The sequence below is a fragment of the Montipora capricornis genome, chromosome 7 (assembly GCF_036669925.1).
Source record: "Montipora capricornis isolate CH-2021 chromosome 7, ASM3666992v2, whole genome shotgun sequence".
Classification (NCBI taxonomy): domain Eukaryota; kingdom Metazoa; phylum Cnidaria; class Anthozoa; order Scleractinia; family Acroporidae; genus Montipora; species Montipora capricornis.
The window spans coordinates 48,896,838-48,914,337 of NC_090889.1; the positions used below are offsets into that span (position 1 = coordinate 48,896,838).

At 38.3% G+C, this 17,500-nt stretch overlaps 1 pseudogene; it reads right to left on the reverse strand.

Moving 5' to 3' along the window:
- Window positions 1-917: 917 nt before the first annotated feature.
- Window positions 918-2,009, reverse strand: LOC138056198 (uncharacterized; annotated as a pseudogene).
- Between the last annotated feature and the right edge of the window lie 15,491 nt (window positions 2,010-17,500).

The following is a 17,500-nucleotide window of genomic DNA, read 5'->3' on the forward strand; positions in this document are numbered from 1 at the left end:
AAGACGCATGTAACATTGCGATGACGATTATTCATCTAATTCTTACACAATGGAAAGAATTGACATTAAGAAGCTCGTTATATAAACTTTCTTATCGGTTTCTTAATTGTGCTAATTGATTGTGATTTTTTATGTTTTGTGATAAGTTAGACCATATAACTGGACCAAGGTATCTTGAAACATGTTTGCCATACATAGTACTGTTAATTCTGGCAATTGCAAAATCGCCTGCATTTCTAAGTCTATATCCTGATCTGCTATGTATCTAGGACACAAGTTATTCTTAACTTTATACATTAGAATTGTAATGTCTTGCAGTCCTCTATTGAGTAGAGTGGGTAGTTTATCCCTAACTGGGAGTTTGTTATATGTGATACTCTTACCCGGATATATTGCCCTCAATGCCTAAACTACAAATATGCCATATCATTTGACAATGGGTTAATGAGGATAAAACGGATGCTTTATAAACTCTTAACGTAGCACTAGTAAGTAAAAGATGCCCTAAACCTCAAGTAAGAACCCCAGCTTTTGCATGCCTTTCTTTTAGATAATTCGTTAACTGAACATGAATGTCAAACCTTAAATTATATCACCTAAGAGATTTATTTCAGATGTACGGTTTACGATACTATTCATGTACGATACTATTCATGATTATACTGTTCAGTTCCTTATTTCTTTGTTTTTGCCGTCCAAGTTGTGTTCGTACCATCTTGACAACTGAAGTAGGGACAAATAAGCACAAAAAGGTATATCACTGAAAACACGATTGCATTTCTTTGAAGAAATGAAGATCAAAATTTCGCAAATAATATAATGTTTCAGTGATTTTTCTTGTCCTTTTAAATTAGAACAACTCGGTACATCCTTTTCTTGTTGAGCGCTTTGTTACATACCTCCAGATAGTACTTTAATTATGTTTGAACTAAATTTTGCATTGCTAGTGCAACGAATTCCACTGTGCGATGATAAAGATCAATGCCACTGGCAGGTGAAAGGGGGTCGACTGTACGTTGCAGCTGACGAAAGGACGCATCCTCAAGAGGATTGGGTGTGTCAGGGACTTGTACATGCAGTAGAGATTGATTTGAAATCAAGTGTTGAACATTAACACCACGCCACGCAGCATCCATGGGACTGCCACCGTGAAATGCAGTCAAATGAAGATTAACCCAAAACAATTGTGCAGGTGAATTATTTCCCTCAGTGGATACGGGATGATTGTTGTGGGCGTTGGTAAATTCTGAAATCCTTTTATTTATTCTGGGTAGATATACGTAATGTAAGCAGAACATATCTGTATCATTCAGTGGATCTAATATCCCTTGCCTCTCGAAGTCATACAACTCTTCCTTAAAACCAGCGAATTCTTGTTCGTTGACGGCTCGGTTGTGGCGCTCAATTCTTTGGTTATGCACAGAGCTGCCAACAACAACCGAGTTAGCGTCTTATCCCAATGCACTGACCATGTCGTTCCAGACATCAACATTCTCTCTGCCATGATCGGTCCTAACTCTACACGGACGCCCATACTTACGAACTGCGTCTTGGTACAAGGCTGAGACAGTAGACGCTCTGTTGTTATTCGAGCACTTGCCAAAAACAACCAGCCGACTAAAACCATATACGGTGTGGTGAAGTACCATTCTCCACCGAATGAATTTGTGGTTGCCGTCTATGTGCCATATGTAAATGGGACAGGGCACCGAATACACTCTCCATCGAATAGGAGGTTGTCTTCTATCGGCTGTACCCACTGGATCGACCTGCTGAATAGCGGAACTCATTTGGTCGCGTGGTACATGTACACCTTGTGCTCTTAAGTGGCCTTGTACCAAGACCTCTCCTGCACGTGGATGGTCTTCTTTTATGGTGTTCACAACCCCTTTGAGCTGATCATTGCATATGTTTGAAAACCGATTGTACTCTATTCCGAATTTCCTCATGGCATTATAAAGAACCGGTTGGGAGACATGAAAAAAGTTAGCGATTTCAGCAATAGGCATTTTTAACCTCAAAAGATTTTCCAAAAGTTTCCTTTGGATGGATTTCCTTGGTCTTCCAGGTCTTCTAGATGAACTAAAAAAATATATAGATATATATATGTATATATATGTATAAATATTTCTCCTTTTTTAAACACCAAGGAGATACCAGGTGACCTTTCGCACGAAAACATGACAGTGAAAAGATCCCTGTTGCTATAGTTACATAATACATCAAGTCATTGTGCTACGTTAGGATTACCAAAAATATTAAAGTGAAATGGTTTGGTATTTCATTGGAATTTATTTAATAAACGGAAGGTTACTTGCCCGCTTGGGGATACGAATTTTATTTTGTCGTGCTGAAAGTATCTCTCACTCATTCGCTTCGCTCACTCGAAGGTGAAATTAGTATCCCCGTGCGGCCATGTAATATCCTCTATATTTTAAAGTACATATTCCGATGATATTCATTTTTAACCCCCAAGCCATAAAACATGCTGTGGCACGTTCAACCTCGTTCCCAGGGTTTTCCTCTCACTTGGGAGCGGGAACGGGGCCGCCCCCAAGTTACAAGAAGTTACAACAGAACTCCCGTTCGTGTAGTAAACCCACAACTATCTACGTCCATGTTATCTCAACAATACGGTAACTACAATTCATAGAGCACACCGTGGTCTTCACCTGACATTTGTTAACGGCTAATCAGTGGGTCTTCGGATTGCATCCTGGAACATAAAATAGTGGCAATATTTCGATCACTGCGATGAAATTGGAGGCATAGGGAGCCATAAATTTTGCTGTACGATAAAAAAATGTCATTAGATATCCACACAAACATTGTAAGTGTACCGGCCCCCATGGCTTCTCAAATCGTGATAATTTCTAAACGGTAAGACAAGAATCCGTAATTACATGTTAACCCTAACATGTACATACAAGGGCCGGGTAGCACTAGTGCAAAAAGTTGTTTATTTGTTCATCTGTCATCATATGGTTTTTAGTAGTGCGACCCTTCTCTCCAAAATGTTCAAACATGCTGCCACTTAAACTGGCGAGTTCTAGACCTCGCCAAAATGTCAAAAAATGTCAAAAAAAGCTTTTCAATAGGTCAACCATGATGTAAAAAGGATCGAAAACCACAATAAAGTGTATTTCAAACCATGATACATTTGGTCTTGGCAATCGCCAACCGCAGGGATTGTTCAGTCTTCTCCGGCTGCTTTGCCTAACTTGACGCCCATAATATCCAACAATGCCAGTTGAACATTCAAGTTGTGAAGACAGCGCATTTGAAATAAATTTGCCATTCTAAGCTGCATGCAAGTTAAAGGACAAAAGATTCCAAGAAAAGTGCAAGCTACTTGTTGTGGTTCCATGTTTTGGTTTTGACCGTGATTATGTGAGCCAAGCTTGGTGGGACTCAAGATGGATCTTATCTTTCTCTGGTGACACATTGTTTGACACTGTGTGACCCCAAATGTACAAAATAGTATTTTGCGGGAAAACGAAATTCGAATGAAATATCTCAACAAAATCATTTTTGCCCTCTAGTGCGATGGGTAAATGTCATACGTCATGGGTGGAAATCGTGAGATGAAACGATTGCTTGATAACATTGATCGGAAGTATAGAATATAAATCTTGCAAAAGGGGAATAAAAATTAGTGACAGATAGGTAACAAATTTTATGTGATAACAAAAAAACGTCCAAACATGGTTAGGAAGTGTGGGTTGAGTATTGTCAGAAGCATTGGTATTCTACATTTAAAGCAATAAAAGAAATCAGCGAGTTCAATATATTTGAGGAGAATTCAACTAGCAGAGATCACCATCTCAACAACATGACATGTAGGGGTAGCAATGATAGTCCGAAAGGAAATTAAGACCAAAACTATAATGTCAGTTAAAATCATTTTGTCCTAAATGATTTCAGTTTGACATCCAACATAGACGTGTTTGCGAGCTAAATGAGCTAATGGAATAGGCACTTGTTTGCATTTTGACACTGATGGAGTTTCTGCTGCTGTTAACAAATAAACGCAAGTAAAGATGAAATTGAACAAACCTGAGAAGGAGCGGTTGGTTAGGAAGTGTGGGTTGAGTATTGTCAGAAGCATTGGTATTCTACATTTAAAGCAATAAAAGAAATCAGCGAGTTCAATATATTTGAGGAGAATTCAACTAGCAGAGATCACCATCTACAACAACATGACATGTAGGGGTAGCAATGATAGTCCGAAAGGAAATTAAGACCAAAACTATAATGTCAGTTAAAATCATTTTGTCCTAAATGATTTCAGTTTGACATCCAACATAGACGTGTTTGCGAGCTAAATGAGCTAATGGAATAGGCACTTGTTTGCATTTTGACACTGATGGAGTTTCTGCTGCTGTTAACAAATAAACGCAAGTAAAGATGAAATTGAACAAACCTGAGAAGGAGCGGTTGGTGGGATAGAGGCAGTCCGGTTAACATTCTGCGACCTCGAGCTGCAAATTGACAGCATGGCACAATTCAGACCGATTCGCCATAAATCAAAATAAAATCGCTGAGCAAATATACAGGTATCCTTACCTCACTTTGCTGTGATGAGTCCTCCTGAGCACTCAATGTCTAAGATATTGCTCTTGAGACGGCTGAGGAGAGCAGTCGTGCCAAGTCTTCTCTATCCGCCATATTCAACAACAAGAATAGTTTTCCCGCCAAAAAAAGTGCACAACGGGCCCGCAGGCGTAAATTTCATGAGTTTGCGGTTTTAAATCGCAAAATGTGCGATTTATAGACCTTATTCATAAATGGCGGTCAATTTATAATTCTTTTGTCGAAGTGCAAATTAGCCTACCAAGCGTCAATACCCTACAGTGAATTGAAAAGAATTCTTCCTCTAAAATGAGGCTTGGTAGGCTAATTTGCAAGTGGACAAAAGAATCATAAATGTGACCGCCATTTATGAATAAGGTCTATATATTGCAAAATATGCGATTTATAAATCGCCAATGTCTGATTCTTGTTATTTATATATTGCAGAGTTCGCTACTTTGCGATTTATAAATCGCGAAGTGTGTAATCTTGCGATTTATAAATCGCAAAGATGGCAATCGTGTGATTTACAAATCGCAAAGGTACTTGAATTTGTTATTTATAAATTACAAGATAACTTTTGCGATATTTGATAAATAACAAAAAATAGGGAAAAAGTACTTAAATAATATTTTTACATTTGGCGCCCCATACACGGGCATCCAGCAATGCTTTTTTAATGTTTTTTTTGTTTCGCCAGGGTGGTGTGTTTTCTAGCAAGTTGCATTGTATAGACTTAGTTGCCTTCACAGGAGCATGTAAAGATCTGTGATACCCAACCGATATATTCCCTTGGGTCATCACAATTGATAAGATGAAATGCCAAACCATTTCTAAAATACAAGTTTCTTGCCAAATACACAAACATTGCATATAGCTGGGTTGCCTTCATACGATTTCCTATAAAAGATTTATGTCTCCTAATGTGATGAATTGTCAGGATTCTGTTAAATTGAAAAAAGGCATTATGATGCATGTGACGTCTACGAAATGCAATTGCTCCTCGGACTTTTGGCTAAGATCAAGTGTCATTGTCAGGCCATTGCATCCCTGTACTTTTTTTAGGATATTATGCGGCTAGCATCGCACAGTTAACCCCGTCCTAGACCACTCGATGGTACAAAGTATAAATGGCACAAACAGTTACATTACAATTACAAAACCCCAAAAAAAAATCAAGAGGAAATTTCTTAAAAGAAATGAGCCAAATGGGGAAAATCATGTACATCTGGGAAAGGAAGGGGACACGATATAAAGGTAGGAATGGCTCCACTGTATAGCATTAAGACAAATTCTTTGCACACCATACAAAATCGATTTCTCGAGAGAAGCGTGAAGAATTATGAGTATTCATATCCGGTAAGACAGTCATAGTCTTTGCCGGAATATTGGTTAGAAGGGAGGATATTTTCCTCGAATGTGTATCTGTCAAGAAAGAGTCTTTTAACGTGACCAGAAGCCTTCGGTGTTCATAATGGCCACTTTCCTATTTCAGGAAAACACTTCTTTTGATAGATCATAAACAGCCCATATTTTATTAAGTTTGAAAAGAAAAGAAATTTTTCCCATCTCTCTCTCTCTGTCTCAGCGTCTCTCTAAATAACATACGTTTTATTCCCAAAGAAACGTTGTATGTGTATCCAACATTTTGTTGCAGCAACAGAAGTTGCAAAAATGGGCGTTAACCCTTTTATTTTGTTGTTTTTCCTCATGCACTTCTCGCTGTGGGCCAAGTGACATAAATGCCCCTTGATTAACAACAAAAAGAATAGAGTAATAAAATGACCTTAGTTCAAAAAGAAGTCAAATATCCCTACTGTGGATTTCTTTGTGACTGTAATGCAAGCTAGGTAAGGCATGGTCGAAAAATCACCTGCAGCAATTATGGATTCTGTTTGAAGGGCAAAGAAGGACAATGTTGAAACAAGATAAGGAAGTGCGCTTGTAATATTAGAAAGAAAAACTACATGTTATCCACCGTGAGACAACTGTGAAATTGAGGTACGAGTAGAGTTTCATTGCCTTTGGAAGCTTCTGCAAGTACCGGAGCAGAAATTACATAAGACAAAAGAAACGAGACAGTTATGTATGTTATATATCATTCATTATGTCAAGAGGCTACAAGTGCCGCAATGAATTAGGAAAGGCTCTTTGAATTTCAGAAACCAGTTGGAATTGGAAACCACCAAAGAAACATGAAGGATGCCATTTACCTGAGGGATAGGCTTAACTATTTTTTTCCAAACGAAAAGATAAGGAAGCCTCATCCCTTAACGAAAAATAACAGATAAAAGTGAAATGTATAACATTCATCAGTTACTGTATTGGTTCTTAGAAGATCTTACTAAAACTTTGGGATAAATAAGGACAGAACCTTGCATATTTTGCCTCCTTAAGAGCAACAAGTGTTCCTGGCTTTAGTTGTGCATCAGTTCTGTACAATTTTATCTTGGACTTTGAAAAACATGGTGGAAAAACTGCAAGGTATCGTTTGGTAAAAATAAGAAATCTGTACATGCATGTGCAAGGGAGCGAAATCTTGTCGACCGTTGTCAAATTTTCTCAAGACCAACATGTACTTAGACCTTAATTCTGCCAAAGTGTTTCATTTGAAATACAGTAATGAAAGAAAGGTAGAATCTGGTTTTATAACTAACCTGCATGTGCATTAAAACATGTTGTAGCAACACACTCTAGCCATGGTTCGGCTTTTAAACTGAACCTCTTTTTAACAAACTGGTACTGTCTCATTTACCAATACTGACTCCGGACAAACCTTCAGCAAGTTGTCTGTCCAACAATTTTGGAGGAGTTTGCAGGAGACTATCGGGATGCCTATGAGAGGGTTTGGAAAAATATGACATGAGACCATCTGGTTGCCTCTCTTACCGGTTTCATTGGCCACGAAAATCCCTTGTGTTGGAGTGTATGTAATATCTTGAAAACAACTTTTACAAGACACGTTTCAGGACTAATGTAGGAAAGCAAAACAGTGGTTGACTGAACAATTCACATATTGAATTTAATTTTATTCAATTATTCAACTACGCTCTAGTGACTAAGTTTCCCTATTTGCCTTTTGTTGTGTCGCTGCTGTTGCCATTGTTGTCTTAGGTGTCATAGTGTATCATATCGCATGTCTATAGCAACTCCAAAACTACTTACAAAGAGATAGGTATTTTCTAATATACAAGTTAAATTGGCAATTAAGTTGACAGTTACTGGTGAAAATACATTGTTTGTGGTTAGTCTTACGAAGCTCGTTTCATCCCGACCAAGGGACTCTGATGAGAATCAAGTGGCTTACCGTTAATGGTGAAAACTGACTGCTTGCGGAAGAAACACATGTGCATAATCTTACATTTAGATGGATTTAGACGCATGTTATTGTCAACAGACCACGAAGGAGTGTATGAGACAGGGTAATATCGTCAACATACTTCCAACGATTACAGCCTAATTGGGTAGAAAAACCCAACTCATTGATCATTAACAAAAAGAGGATAGGTCCTAATTTAGTCCCCTGAGGAACTCCAGCAGTGAAATAATGTCATTGATCTTTACAGCTTTTTGTCGTTTGTATAAAAAGCTACACAACCAGGAGATAAAAGCGGGCGTACACCAAGATTAATTAACTTCTGCACAAGAATAGTGTAATCAGTGCAATCAAAAGCCTTTCTAAAGTCAAGGAAGCATCCCCATAGGTAACAACTGGGCTTGTCAAGAGACTTAAGCCAATGGTGTAAGAGGTCGAGAAGGCAGAGGGATTTTGAGGAGCCGTTTATAGAACCAAACTGACGAAGGTCAATTTTCTTCCCAATGTCTTCATACAGCCACTTCACAGCAAAGTCTTCTTGGATTTTTGACAGAGTAGGAGTAAGAGAAATAGGTCTAAGGTCGCTTTCAGATTAGGTGATATAAATGATTGTTTCCACGACTCTGGAATGAGCAGTTGAACAACTCAGTAATAGGATATGCTAGCTCGTTCGAGAATTCTTTCAACACTCGGTTAAGAATTCACTTTAGCAGTGGAAGCAAGGACACAGTCAGAAATAGATGTGTGAGAAAAATCATCAGCTCAGTCTTGAGTACTCACCCATCTCCGAAAGGCACATAACACAGACTCTGGCATCCTACACTATGGAAACTTTTTGGCAGTAGCGCGAGTAGCTTTGGAACCACATACATGCTTTAGTTGCCAAAATAAATTGTTTAAAAAAAACCAGAGCAAATGAACCAGAACAAAAAACCCAGTCCATGTCCTGATGACATATGCCAAGACTTGTACAAGAAGTGTCATGACCAAGTCTCAACTGGTAGTTATGCCACTTGACGGCCTGGGACAATTTTCCATCTTGTAACACCTCAAAATTTCGAAACCTATTTCTATTTTTCCAGCTTTCCGAAAAAGTAGTTTACAATCGAATTTATAGATTTTTGACAGATTACAACCTTTTGCATAATAATCAGTTTGTCTTTCGCAGGAATCATTCGCCGTCTATGGCTTTGATTCAATAGGCCAATAACATCGCCTCTTCAATGGATAACAAAGAAACAACTGTCGGAGTTTTTCTTGATCTTTCTAAAGCGTTTGACACTATTGATCATCATATTCTTCTTAATAAACTAGATCGCTATGCTATTCGAGGCCCTGCCCTTGAATGGATTGCCAGCTATCTGACTAATAGGAAACAGTTTGTACAGTTTGGTGCTGTTTGTTTGCAACCTGAGCCAATAAAATGTGGTGTTCCTCAAGGATCAATCTTGGGTCCTCTTCTATTTATGATCTACATTAATGACCTTCCAAATGCATCTAAGGTTGTAAAAACGTTTTATTTGCCGATGACACTAGTCTGTTTTATTCTCACAAAGATCGTAATGAGACCATAGCTGTTATGAATTATGAATTAATGAAGATAATGGACTGGCTCAAAGCCAACAAATTTTCACTTAACATCGCCAAAACTAATTATATATTGTTTCATCCAAAACAAAAATTCATCACTTTTAATAATAACATCATGCTCGATAATGTTTCTGTAAAGCAAGTGGAGGTAATGCAGTTTCTTGGCGTATTTGTAGACCAGCAACTTTCATGGAAATCCCATATTAGTTATGTCGCCAAAAAGATCTCGAAAACCATTGGAATTATGAGCAAGTCTCGTTTTTATCTCTCTCGGAAATCCTTGTTGTCCTTATACTATACCTTAGTATATCCCTATCTTAACTACTGCAACATTATATGGACCTCAAATTATCCCTCTAATTTAAACAGGCTTTTTCTCCTGCAGAAACATATTGTTAGAATCATAGGTGGAGTTGATTATTTTGCTCATACTGGACCCTTTATTTTACAGCCGTAACATCCTCGACATCTTTAACATAAATGCTTTCCTTGTGGCTTGTTTTATGTACTCCTATCATAATCACTTCCTCCTTAACACTTTTGACAATCTTTTCTCTACTCATCAAAAAATTCATATGTATATATGTGGAATGCTGCCAATTACTGTTCACATTACTGCAGAACTAATATTAAGCAGTTTACAATCCTACATGAAGGTCCCAAGGTTTGGAATTCCCTACCTCGTAATTTGACCTTGTCCAGCAGTTATCCTAGCTTTAAGATCTCATTAAAAAAATTTATTCTCGATAGGACACTAAATTAAACTCGCCCACCGGCTATTATTTTTTGTTTTACGATCTACTGTATCAATCGAGGTGCCCAGTGTTAATAAGCTCTTAGCTTCTATTGGGTATCCTCGCTACACTGTCAAAAAATATATATGTATATATACATTCTTACTGGTTGATTTTATCATTGTAAAGTTTCGTGTGGCAAATATAAATAAATATAAATAAAACTGAATATTTATGAAACAGATTCAATTGGTTTCATGTTTAACTAAAGGGATGCTGAGTGGAAAAAACAAGAAAAAAGTTCACATTGTTGAGACAACGCCAGACTGCTATCTCTCACAGTCGCGATGTATGGATGGCTGGGTAATATGCAAATGAACCTTAAATTACTACCTTGTTATTTCCGGTTGCCATCCTCAATGTCGCCGTCCAGGGTAACTCAAGGTCGGTGAAGTCATCATCAGTGCCCTATGAGGAAATTTTATTTATTACATTTGTTATTTTACAATAAATTTACAATTAATAATTAAAGTTAAGACAAGAAATATGGCGAGGAAACCTAAAAGAAACCTGGAGGCTTATACGAGGTTAGGTTTCCTCACAAAACATAAATAATTAAATAACACAAATATAGCGGAGCAAAGCGTTTAGTTAGGTGTAACACAGGAGTAGGAACGAAGACTAAGGAAGGAATTAATAGCTGTTGATTAAGAACTCTTCCAGCTTGTGTTTAAAGGACAGTAGAGTTGGGGTATTTTTAATTTCATAACTAAGGGAATTGAAAAATTTAGGGCCTTGAAAAGAGATAGAAAACTGCCTTATGTTAGTCCTGCAAAGAGGTAGCCGAAAAATGGAAGCGTGTCTTTTGTTGTAACTATGAATACTATTATTAACAGAGAAAAAAGAATCAAATTTAGGAGGGAGATTACCAGTACTAAAAGAGTACATAAATTTACCTAGTTGTAACAAGTAGATACTGGTTATTTTGAGAAATTTAAATTCTTTAAAAATTGGATCTGTGTGAGCATCACAACCGGACCTGCTTACTATCCGTATCGCCCGTTTTTGTAATATTGTTAACCTTTTCAGGTTACTTTTGTAAGTGGATCCCCAAACTAAATTACATAATTTAATAAAGATACGGAAGAACCATAGAATTATATAAAGTACATAACAAGGTAAATTTAGAAAGGAAATAACTGGATCTATAAATTATGCCAATAGATTTAGATATTTTATGCGCAACAAGCGATATATGGGACTTCCAGGAAAGACAATCATTCAGTACAACACCAAGGAAGAGGGTCTCTGAGACTTGGGTTAACGCTTCCCCATTAATGGAAATGTCAAAACCATAGCAGAGCCTTTTTTGTCGAGGTCTAAACACCATAAACTTAGTTTTGGTTTTATTAAGGGAAAGTTTATTTGCAGCAAACCAGACTGAGAGCTTATGGAGTTCATTGTTTAAGATATTGTTCAAAGTAACGGGGTCCTTTTCAGAAATAAATAAGTTGGTATCATCAGCAAATAAAATGGATTCTAGGCGAGAAGCGTCACAAAGGTCATTGACATATATATGATGAAAAATAGGGGGCCAGGAATTGAACCTTGTGGGACACCACAGTGTATTACCTCAGGGAGCGATCTATGTCCGTTATATTCTACAAATTGTGATCTTTCAAAAAAATGGCTTTTGACCCAATCCAACGCTAGGCCTCGGATCCCATAGTGTTGTAACTTGTCAAAAACAATGTTATTATTCACGGTATCAAATGCTTTAGACAAATCAATAAATACTCCTGCTGCAAATTCTTTGCGATCAAGGGCGAGAGAAATTTTGTCATACAAATCAACTAAAGCAAGGGAAGGGTTTCTCCTGAAGCCATATTGATTATCATAAAGAATATTAAAATTGTTTAAATACAAAAGAATTCGATTGTAAATAATCCTTTCTAGGAATTTTGAGAAGAAAGGTAAAACGGAAATGGGCCTGTAGTTAGTAAAAAGAGTTTGATCTCCAGATTTAAAAATACGAACAACACGTGCAATTTTCATTTCCTTTGGAACGACTCCGTGAGCGATCGATAAGTTAATGATGTGGGTTAATGGTGTAGCTATGCAGTGAATAGATTGTTTGATGGTGGACATAGAAATGTTATCATGTCCACCAGCTTTACCTGGTTTTAATGAGCTGGCAATGTTGATAATTTCTTCTTCTGTAGCTGAGTCAAAGAAGATAGATTGGGGAAAATTTCTAGTGAGATAGTCAGTATGCGACGATGTCACAGTGGAAGTTATTCGCATTGCTAGGTTGGGTCCAATATTAGTGAAGTATTGACAGAATTTGTTAGCAATTACCATGGGATCACAATTTTCCTGGCCATCTATCTTAAAAGTCGAGTTTAATTTGAATTTTGCTTTTGTTCTGTTTATAACCTCATTCAGTAGTCTCCAGGTGGCTTTCACATTAGATTTCGATTCCTCTAATTTCTTGTCATAGTAGAGACGTTTTGCAACTCTTAGGCTGTGGATAAGCTTATTTTTGTATCTCTTGTAGTGCACTTCACTATGGTTAGATGGGTTAGAAAGATACTGCTTGTATGACTTGTTTTTCTTTTTGATCGATTTGAGTAATCCTAAAGATATCCAAGCCTTGTTTAATCGACGATCAGATCGTTTTATCATTTTCTAAGGAAAACAATTGTCATAAATTTCCATATACTTATTTACAAAGCTGCCGTAGCATTGTTGTGGATCAGCATAACCAATCAAGTGGGACCAGTTCTCCAGAAATTTATTCATATTAGCCGAGCTCTTATTGTTGCGTACAAAGACCGCTTCACTACAAGATTTCATAGTTTCATTATCCGAATTCGGGCAAATAGAGAAGACAGGAAGATGATCAGAAATGTCCGAGAGTAGTAATCCGGCTCTGAGATAATTATGAGTAAGGTGATTTGTGAAAATATTATCAACTAAAGTTGCTGAGTCTGAAAACGTACATGAGTAAAGGCCATCCATGAATTCTCTGGTGGCCAGGTGATTACCATGATTCAGTAGGTTTAAATTGAAATCACCCATTAAATAACAATCATGATTTGTTTTCTCTGGAGAGTTTTTCTACTATTTCACAATGTTTAGACACGAACGCATCAACATTCGTGTTTGGCGGTCTATATTAAATAACTCCAACAACAATATTTTTCTCGTTTGACCTAACAATTTCAATAAACAATGATTCCATGACATCCGCATCACTTCCAGATAAGTCGTCACACACTTTAAAGTCACAATTGTTTGACAAGTCCAATCCCACACCTCCACCAGATCTATCGGGTCTATTTTTATGAATAAATTCATAGCCAATCATGTCAACATCATGAGAATCGTTCTGTAACCAGGTTTCGGAAATACCTGTAACGGTGAAACTTATTTTCAAATTGGCCAACAAAAGGGTCAAATAGTCAACTTTGTTTCGGAGACTCCGAACATTAAGATGTAATATTGAGAAATTACTATCAGACTGACCATCTTTACTTAAGATGTTTTTAAATTTATCTTCATTAAAATAATCACAGCGACTGTTAGTATTAAAGTGTAAATCAGGATCCAAATCATCAGAACATGTTAAATGCTGATCTATGGTAGATATTAATGGTTAAAGGCTAGATCTACCAGTCTATCATGATCGTAATGAACAGGCCCGTTGTGAAACTCATACAGTGCTAAAGCAAATTCATTATCGTCAAGGTGACTAGAGGGGAGAATTTGGGAGGAGGGCATAATCGTTCAGGAAAAATGATGAAGTTATAAAAGGATATGATTATCAGTCAGCCAAGCCTTGTTAAATCAGCAACGTTTCGTATCTTCAATGCTCGGGAGCTGCCGTCCTTCCGTAGATAAACGCAAGAGTTTTTAGTCCAACAAAATTGATCGTTGTTTTGATTATGTTCTTGCTTGGAAATCAGATTTAAATACAAGGTAGCAAATGGTAATACCATAATTATCATCACAGGGGAATTTTTGTTTACAGTGTTGCCTCATTAGCGCAATGCTTTCGTTTTCTTATCAATCAGCAAGCATAAAGTGCTATTGTGGAAGGGAGTGCGTAATGAGCTACAACAGGTTGCAAAATTGGTGAGACACGCCCCTTAAAAAAATAGCTTTTCTAACTTCTAATAGAAAGAACTCAAGTGAGGCCATCGCTACTGTGTGCATGTGATGGATGAAGAACCTTCGCTGATTTACAGCATCAGGAACTTCTTATGCAACACCCAAGGACAGAGAAAAATCTCTGACCTGGGTGGGAATCGAACCCACGCCGTCTCGATTAGATCACTGTTGCTGTACCGACTGAACTACAAGGCCAGATGGGAGCAGGCTTTGGGAGTTTGAGGACAAATTGGCTCGGCCTAAGCCAAGCACTAAGTGAAAGTGCGTGTTGTCCTAAGTAGTGTAAGAAACATCCAATAACCACCATATCTACAATTCCAACCTTTCTTACATCTCCCCTCCCCCTCCCTCTCCCCCTTTGAAAGTTGACTGTTAGCAACATTGATAAAGGGGGGAGGGAGAGGGTAGCTGAAGTGTGTGTAATAACGCCCCAAGAAGATAAAGTGTCTCCACAAATTTTGCAACTTTTTGTCATGTAGCTCTGATCTCTGAGCAACCATGCTTTGAAAATTCTAGCATTTTTCCTTTTTTAACGAATTATATCCTCGCAAAGAAAACGGCAAGGTCAACGTCAACGTCAACGAAAACTTCATCTAAAATATAATTTAATGCTATCGCAAGTATTTCTCCATTACTTGGTCTTTTTCACCTTATACAATACAAGCAAACACTGCTTTTCAGGAATGTTACATAGGGGATGCCTTTAAGGAATGTTAAAAGGTCAACCTTTAAGAAATGTTAAAGGCGTTGCCTTTATGGATTGTTAAATGTCCCGCATTTAAGAAATGTTAAAAGCGTGGCCTTTGAAGATTGCTCACAGCACAAGCTTTTAAGGTTAAAGGCTGTGATTTGTACGGAAAGCTAAAGTTCCTGCTTTTAAGGAATTTAAACGTGTGGCCTTTACAGAATGTTAAAGGCTCCGTCCTGCTTTGAACGAATGCGTTATAGGCATCATCTTTAAAGAATGTTCAAGCCTCTTATTTGATTACTATGAAGCATTGCTTTGAAAAAACAATAAAACGTTGCTTCTAAGCAACAGATACTTAAGAGTGGTGAAGAAACAAAGAAAGTGTTTAAAAAGGGGTGTGCTTAGCGATAGGGGGTGTTTCTTTACATAGTGTCCTTTTTTTGCACCAAATTACATAGGATGGTTTTTGGTTATCTAGTTGGTCATATTTTATATAGAGGGTTGTGATCAGCTGCTACGTATGATCCCATTTATCTTGGTACTGAGGGCACACCACACAATGTATAGAGAATTGGTTTCTACTCCTCAAAGAGCTGTGACATGCACTTGTTAACTGTGACAAGACATCACACGAAGTGTTAAGCTATTAAAATCTTTCGGGGTAGCACACCATACAGCAATTGGTGGGAAGGCCTTGGTTAAAAATGCTCTCAGGCAGTTCGTTAACTGACTTGTTGTAGGAGTACTCCTGTTTATCATCATTTGTTTTTGCTATTCACTTGCGGCAGTGGTTTGGGAACGGAAAAACAACAAATACTGTTCAACTGACATTGCAACTCCTGACGTGATAGATCTGTGATTCACTACTTGCACAATCCCATAATACGCCTCTATCACCCCCCAAAACTTTTGCATAACCATTGTTTGCAATTACTCCTGGGATATGAAAATGTCCCAAGAGAAGTCGAAAACAATGCCTATGCAGATTTTTGGGAGTTAAAAGAGGTGTATTATGGGATTTGTGCAAGTAGTGAATACTTGCATTGTTCCATATTTTACTGGTCAGCAGTGCCTAGCTGCAAAACATATCCTTAGCACTGGCAGTAGTGTAAGGTTGTTGCAAGATGATAACCCATAGTCGACCAACAGAGTCAGGTGGTGGTAAACAACGTTCCAAACTGAGCTGCTCGAGCTGGAACAGGGAACAGAAGAAGTGAACCACTTGGAAAGGAGATTAGTTGGTAGCTGATCATCCCATCCAAGCTTAAGGGACCATGTTTCTTGTTTCAAGTAAATCTTTCCCAGCAGAGTGTAGGGGCACACAAATCCAAGAGGATCAAATATCATCATAACCTGCGACAGAACCATTCATATGGTCAACACAAGCGGTAAGCCTTGCAGTAAATCAGCTTTCTTGGTGTTTGGGCCTGTGTATATTCCTTTCTTCCTCTTCTAAAATGGAGAATTACTTCGAACACCACAGTGTCTTCCACTGGATTCCAGCCAAGACCCAGTACTCTCAGGTTGCTATAAGTTCCTTTCAACATGTTTGTGTGTGTACTTACAGGACCATCAGGTACAACAACCGTGTCACTGATGGCGGACAACATTTTGCCAGTGCGAGGACTTGACTCTCCAGTAAACTGCCAACACTTGACCACAAACCCTCCCTTTGCAAGCATGTCCTCTGTTTCACAAGCAATTTACAATGCTTTAATTGCACTCGTTTGAGAGTCGCTTAAATCGTCTACATAGCTGGATCTTTTCAGAAGGTTACCAGCCTTTGGACGTTCTGTTTCAAACATGTCTGCTATCTTGTACACAGCTTCAGTGTCGCCTATATTGACTCATGTCATGACATACACATCTGATTCTCGGCCAGTTTCCAGATCACGCCACAGGAACCTTTCTCTGGCCGGAGAAGTTCGAAAGTGACATTTTCTTCAGGTGAACACCTGGTGTGTCTTCAGAAGTGGCATACCATGGCTACCAGGCTGATACGACGACACATTCATTAGCTGTCCAGGATAAACCTGTCCTCCCACTGACTGCTGAACAAATGGCTGTGGCAACCAATACTGCTGAGCCGAGGGAATACTGAAACTAGCAGAGCTAATGGGATCAAACCCCACCAAATCATTTGCTTGGCTACCATTACTCTGACCGCACACCGGTGGCTCAGTTGGTTGAGACGGGGAGAGGCTAATAGCTTCACTCACTTCACGCATAGCATAACTGACTGACTAGTGTCCAGTGTATACATGTCTCACCATGGGCTGTTGAGTGGACGACTGTAGTAATGGGTACTGAGGAGCTGGTGCCACACTGTAACCTGAAGGGTAAATACCTAAAGGAAAATTATTCACTTGAGCACTACTTGCCGATAATGGAAGACCCTGTGACAACACTAGTGGCTGGAGTTGATCT